A 6,753-nucleotide genomic window follows, 5' to 3' on the forward strand; every position below is an offset into this window, starting at 1 on the left:
GGCTACCATAAGCTATGGGACGAACCTTACCTTGTTGCTCTTGTGAGAGGACCGCCCCTAGTCCCCATGGCTGGCATCCACCTCCAAGATAAAAGGAAGTGAAAAGTCGGCATAGGCGAGTACAGGGCGGTGGTAAGTCTACCTTTTAACTCCTCAAAGCTACTCTGACACTCCGTAGACCATGCCTCAGCAAACTCACGGGACCCATACTTTGACCGCTTTGGGGTTGCCAGCTCTGCCACCAACCTGTGGAGGGGCAGCCAGCCTCGCAAACCCTTCCACAAAGTGGCGGTAGTAGCTAGCAAACCCCAAAAATGACCGCAAACCTGCAACACTGGTAGGCTGAGGCCACTGCGAAACTGCCTCAATCTTTCCTGGGTCTGTAGAAACCCCTTCTGAGGAGATCACATGCCCCAGGTACTGTACTTGCGTTTGAAGAAGGCACATTTTGACAACTTAGCCTTCAAACCTTCCCTGTGTAACCGCTTAAGACTACCTCCATCCGAGCTAGATGTTGGTCAACTGATGAGGAGAAAACAACAATGTCATCAAGGTACAAAAGAAGAGACTGACACTGTTGGTCCCCAAACAACCGTTCCATTAATCTCTGGAAGGTGCTGGGAGCGTTACAAAGGCCAAACGGCATCCTGTTCCATTCAAAGAGCCCAAACGGAGTACAAAACGCTGTCTTAGATCTATCTGCCTCACTAACAGGGACCTGATTGTACCCACTGGCAAGGTCCATGGTAGAAAACCAACGTGCCCCTGCCAGTAAATCCAACGCCTCCTCAATACGAGGTAGAGGAAGGCATCCTTCCTGGTCTTAGCATTTAAATGACGGTAGTCTACACACATGCGTAGACTGCCGTCCTTCTTTTAACCAAAACGATGGGCGGCGTAAGGGCTGCAGCTCTCTAATTACCTGAGCCTCCAAAAGTTGGTTAATGTGAGCCTTTACTACCTCGTACTCTGAAGGAGGAATACGCCTGTACCGCTGGCGCACAGGGACCTCATCTAGTAAGGGGATGTCATGGGAAATAAGATTAGTACATCCCAAATCCCCATCATGTATGGAAAACACAGATGAATACCGGTCTAATAGCGCCTCACCTTGCCTTGTTCTTTACCGACAACACAGACAAGTCAATCGCCCGGATCTGCTCTTGTACAGGAGGGGGAAACCTGCACAACTTGTGTACTTACCCTAGCCGAAACCTCCTGAACTTCAGTGACCTCTGGGGGTAAGCTCACCACCTGAACATGGTTAACAGTGCCTACGACCGTGCTAGCGTACACCACTACATCTATTGTACCCACATTAACCACAGGCACATAAGCTGTGCCATGGTGCACATGGACCAGAGCAGGAGATGCCAACAAACCTGCTGGGAGACCAGAATCTGGAGGCTCATACAATACTGTACCACTTGAGTACTGGGCAGAGCACGCACGGCAACCAATTTCATGGTGCCCCGGGATGCGACACGCCCGGCGTCCACGCACCTTGACTCGACCCCTGATCTGAAACTAGCTGGATGTCGATGTGATGACAATGCTGTAAGGCCTGGACAACGGAAATAGGGGCCTGTGACACAACAGGTAAATCAAAAAGACTGGTGCCATGCTGACCAAAGAGCTCCCGGTAACAGCGGCTTAGGACGTTCATTCCCAGAACACCAGGAACCTGAGCCCCCAAACCACCGGGAGGATCTCTGACCACCAGCACTCCACACCCTAAGACCACACGCCCACAAAGCTGTACATCTAGTTCTAAATAGCCAATATAAGGAATTGAAAGACCATTCGCAGCCCGGAGCTGTAACCAATGGCACGACCTAAGCCGTTCCTGACCCCACGACCCAAAATTCGCCAAGAAACACTTCTCCGTAATTGTGGACACCATAGAACCGGTGTCCACCAGGCAAGGTACCATAACCCCACCCATACACACGTCAAGTTGCGGACACGTTGACATAAAACGAGACATAAAATTGGCATCATTTAGAACACCCGAGCCTGTCTTTTCCCCGACCAAGCGGTGGCCCTGCAGCTCAGCGGGAATTAGTTTTCCGACGGTTGCCTGGACTGTAACTGCCCACCTCTCGGTACCGCGGAGGCTGCGCGTACTGGTGGAAAACAAAAAGGTCTCCGTTCCCCATCACAATCCCTAGCAAAGTGACCAGGCTGCTGACACCGTCTACAAATTATCTGATTAGATCGGGATAATTGCGAACGCTGAGGATTTTGAATTTGAGCCACACTTTGAGCAAGTTGATTCAATTGTTGTTGTTGCTTTTCAGCATTTCTAACTCGCCCAATTCGGAAGTCGCCAACTTACTACTTCCCCCTGTGTGCCGATGTCCCTGTACCCCATACTGAATACCCTGAGCGGAAGGAACTGATTGGCTTCGACCACGCACCCCCCCAGGCATTCCCTCACGTTCCCAGCGAATAGCTTCGCCACGAACATTCAACAACGTAGCAGTGGGTTGGCGGCGGACCAACTGTTTTAATTCACGTCGAAGCGCACCGTCGCTCACATGCTCAACAAATTGATCTCGCAATAACATATCCGCATTAGGCATACCATGGGGTGATTGACGTTTCACTTTTTCCAGAAGATTCAACAGGGCTAGGGAGAACTCTAACAAGGTCTCCCCACCCTGTTGTTTTCTGGAAAAAAAGGATTCTTGAAGAGCTACGTACGAACTCGTACAACCATACAATTCGCGCAATGCCTTAATAATTTTGTTTGGATCCTCCCTCTCATCCCTTGGCCGATATCGAATTTCCTCCCTCGCCTCTCCCTCCAAATGATCAACCAAAAAGAATGCTTGATCAACCGAAGAGAGATGGCGAAGACGCATGCAGGCCTGAGCCTCCTCCACCCATTCCTCAATCATAACGCCGGACCTACCGTTAAATTTCGGACACTTACGATCCCGAGGCATAAACACGAAATGATCTGTTGCAGAGGCAACAGCACCAGTGAGTGGTGGATCTACAACGGGAGACATAGGAGCATTAAATGGGCCAGGTTGCACAATTGGCACTTGCTCCTGCTGCAACCTTTCATTATCTGCCCTTAATTGGGCTACCAATTCTCTCAATTCGCGTAGTTCATCGTCCATAATTGCAAACCCCGCAATCACTTACCACTACTGAGGAAGAATACGAAGCTCAGGATCTACTCATAAAATGGGAAAAAAATATAAACTGCTGCTGCCCAGCTTCTGCAAAAATACAAAATATATAAAACAAATACACAAACAATACCCACGTCTTCTGCACGACACAAGAGATCCTGTCGACTACGCCAGAATGTGGCGCGAGGGGTGCGGATGGTGCAGGGAGGAGAGCCAAGGGCTCGTCACACCCAAGCTCAACTTTATATACTAACCAAGTCGACTACGCCACCTGGGAGGGTTATACCCAGGAAATAGAAGTAAACCCCAGAGTTTATTAGGTCACACAAGTTCGATTCCCTTATTATTGAGTGTAGGCAGGAAACGTGGGCATCGTATAAAACAATACAAAGTTTATTGAAAACTTAGCTTTAAAATATAAAACAAAAAATGTTCTCGCTGGTGAATATGGTCCAGTGACAATTACACAAATCACAAAAAATAAACAATCGGACACAAAATATTAAACAATAAATTTACACAACTTCCAAATGAACAAAACATAAAATCATTGCATACAGGGCTGGAGTTACCCACGGAGTGATCAGCACTAATTATCAAAAAGCACACTTCCACACACACCTCACCGTGAACTCAAAACACCCACTCATACACATCAAAAAGTGTCGTACAGCAAATGTAGAAATAGCACCACCAAAGACCTTTCACCCGTGGGACCCCAGCTCCTGAAAGAAACCAAAAGCAAAATAAATCTCAGACAGAAAGGAAGGAAACAGCGAATTAAGGTCACAATTCCACCGTAATATGATGGATAGTCACCAAGCACAATATGATTCACCATATACACCGCTTAAACAAAAACCAATGAGGAACTTGATTAAAAGGTTGAGGGAAGCAAAACCCAAAAGGAGCGGCCACGTCGTCTTCAAGCCAGCCCCGATACTTGCACGTTGCTCGACCCCACAGTAGACCAGACAATACCGGTTAAAACAAATCACAGAAGCCAAATGGCAGCAGCAGAATTCCCCTTTTAAATAGTTGTAAGCCAAGGTTGTTCACTCGGCACGCAGCGAGGGAAAAGTCGAATCGCAGCAATAATCACCCAGGACGAAAAAGAAGAGAAGGAGAGAAGGAGGGAAGGAGAGAAGGAGGATCCTATAATACAAACAATGATACAAGATATAAATGACACAAGTAATTGCGCAACTACATGCTGTAATTCCCCCTAACAAACCGAAGCAACTTACCAAACGCGGATAGATAAGTTCCTGAGAATCAATTCACCGCTCAGGATACGCAGCCTTCAAATAACCTGCTGTTAAACTGAAGTTCAAGGACTGCACATTACTCACGCCACCTGACACGCGTTAAAGCTAAACATTGCTAAACAACTTCCTCATACCTGCAGGGAGGGCAATAAACAGATCCAAAGCAGCATCCAACAGGGACACACACTGAAAAGACAGGCTAAGGATACACAAATGAGCCATTAGTGCAATGAGCAAAGAAAAACTTATTAGCCAACGCTACATACTAGCAGCACATACCTGAAATGTCTTTAGCAACCGCAAAAGGGGAGGATCCGGGCGTGACACATGCCAGGCTCAAACCAACCCACTCTAAATAGTGCCTGCTCGCTACTGATTGGTGGTCAGGAGTGTCAATCACCACCTGAACCTCATTCATTCTGTCACACATATGTCATACAGAATTTGGTATGTGTATACCGTGGGGCCCATTCTGTAATTGATATGCAGGTGTTAAAGGCTAAAAGGAATGCATGGGACAGGTAATCTAACTGATACACAAAATGATCCTACCCAGACGCTACAGCTGTTTAGTCTAACATGTCCAAGTTTACAAAGTGATATAGCAAGACTAAAGATGTATAAAGGTCAGACCTTAATTACACGTCATTTGCACATAAATGGCCTTGGTGTAGTTTGTACATTGCTTCTGTAAGTTTATAACTTTTAAATGACAGATTTAACTGTTGTAATAGACTATAAAATACTATAAAAGAGAGAATGGAACAGAGAAATGAAGAGACGGAAAAACAAACTTGATTAAAAAAGAAAAAAATAAGCATTGGTGTACAAATGCATAAGCATTCGCTGAAAACCACAACAGAGACAAAAAAATTTAATTGTTTACTGCAGTTGTGTAAGGAAGACTCCTGTTTTCCTCCCGTAAGTGCCCGCACTGAGCTCCTCACCTACTAATCATCCACACCTGACACTCATTATATATATATATATATATATATATATATATATATATATATATATATATATATATATATATATATAGCGCATCTCACTGGTCGCCTGATGGCGCTCCCAACCACCTTTTCGGGCAAAGCAGCCGAATGCCGCGGCTTTCTTCTCCAGGTGAACTTATACATCGAGATGCAGCCACAGCGGTTCCTCTCCGATCGCTCTAAGGTGGCGTTCCTCATCTACTTTCTCTCCGGGAGGGCATTGGCCTGGGCGCAGATGCTGTGGAGCGCAGCAAGCTTCATGGTAAATTCCTACGCGCAATTCACGAACCACTTTACGGAAGTATTTTGCGCCGTTTCCGGGGTCCTCACCATGGCCAATAAGCTGCTCAGCTTATGTCAGGGAGCTGATAACATCACTGACTAGTCTTCGGTTTCACACTCTGGCGGCATCTAGTGGCACTCCTGAGTGTATATTGACTGGTGCTCGCTCCAGATATAAAACTCACAATGACAGTTCATGATGATACTGTGGGTTTGGAGGCTTTCATACAGAAATCCATCGGGCTTTCCCAGCGTCTTGCCGCTTGCCATCCAACCTCACTCCACACTAACAGCATGCCTGGACCCACTACTGCTCCAGAACCCAAATCCATGCAACTCACAGAGGCTCTTTCTTTTCTTTCCGGAAGGAAACAGCTGCCTAGCCACCGGGAAGTGTCTATACAGCGGTAAACCGGGTCAGATGCCCCATACGCCCTTCCCGTCCTGCAGTGAGTACCGCATCTCACCCTTATCCAAGCTCACCGTAACTCTCCTAACCCCCACTCTTTCTGTCTCCATACTCGCACAGTCGACTCCAGCTCAGCAGGGAACTTCATCTCACAAGCCTGCCTCAGCCATCTTCAGCTTCCCCGAGAGAGGGGGTCCCACGAATAAGCAGTCCAAACGATCCAGGGACGTCCCTTGGACCGGTACTGTGCACCTACAATCACCCTCCCAGTGGGGTTGTTTCACAAGGAGGAGATACGGTATTGGAGAACTCAATGGTCAGCGTGATCCTAGGGAGACCCTGGTTAACATATCCGATAGGGCGCATATCCGAAAGGGGGACGAATGGAAAACTGCATTCATCACGCCTTCAGGACATTATGAGTACAGGGTCATGCTGTATGGCCTCTCCATCTCTCCCGCAGTCTTCCAGGGTTTCATGAACACGGTTTTCCGGCCGTACCTCCAGAAATTCAACATCATCTACATCGATGATATCCTGATCTACTCCTGGAACCCTCAAGAGCATAGGAAACATGTGTGCATTATCCGGGAGGTTCTCTGCTCCCAACAACTATACCTGAACCTCTCCAAGTTTGAGTTCCACCATTCAAAGAT

General features: G+C 47.3%; 1 long non-coding RNA gene across 1 annotated transcript; it reads right to left on the minus strand.

Annotated features, from left to right (window-relative positions):
* Positions 1-3,518: 3,518 nt before the first annotated feature.
* On the minus strand, positions 3,519-4,833 carry LOC124386813. Its single transcript, XR_006926018.1, has 4 exons — positions 4,694-4,833; positions 4,549-4,613; positions 4,394-4,469; positions 3,519-4,301 (listed from the first exon to the last, which is right to left on the minus strand). It is a non-coding gene; the product is annotated as an uncharacterized LOC124386813 (long non-coding RNA).
* Between the last annotated feature and the right edge of the window lie 1,920 nt (positions 4,834-6,753).

The sequence above is a fragment of the Silurus meridionalis genome, chromosome 6 (assembly GCF_014805685.1).
Source record: "Silurus meridionalis isolate SWU-2019-XX chromosome 6, ASM1480568v1, whole genome shotgun sequence".
NCBI classification, from domain to species: domain Eukaryota; kingdom Metazoa; phylum Chordata; class Actinopteri; order Siluriformes; family Siluridae; genus Silurus; species Silurus meridionalis.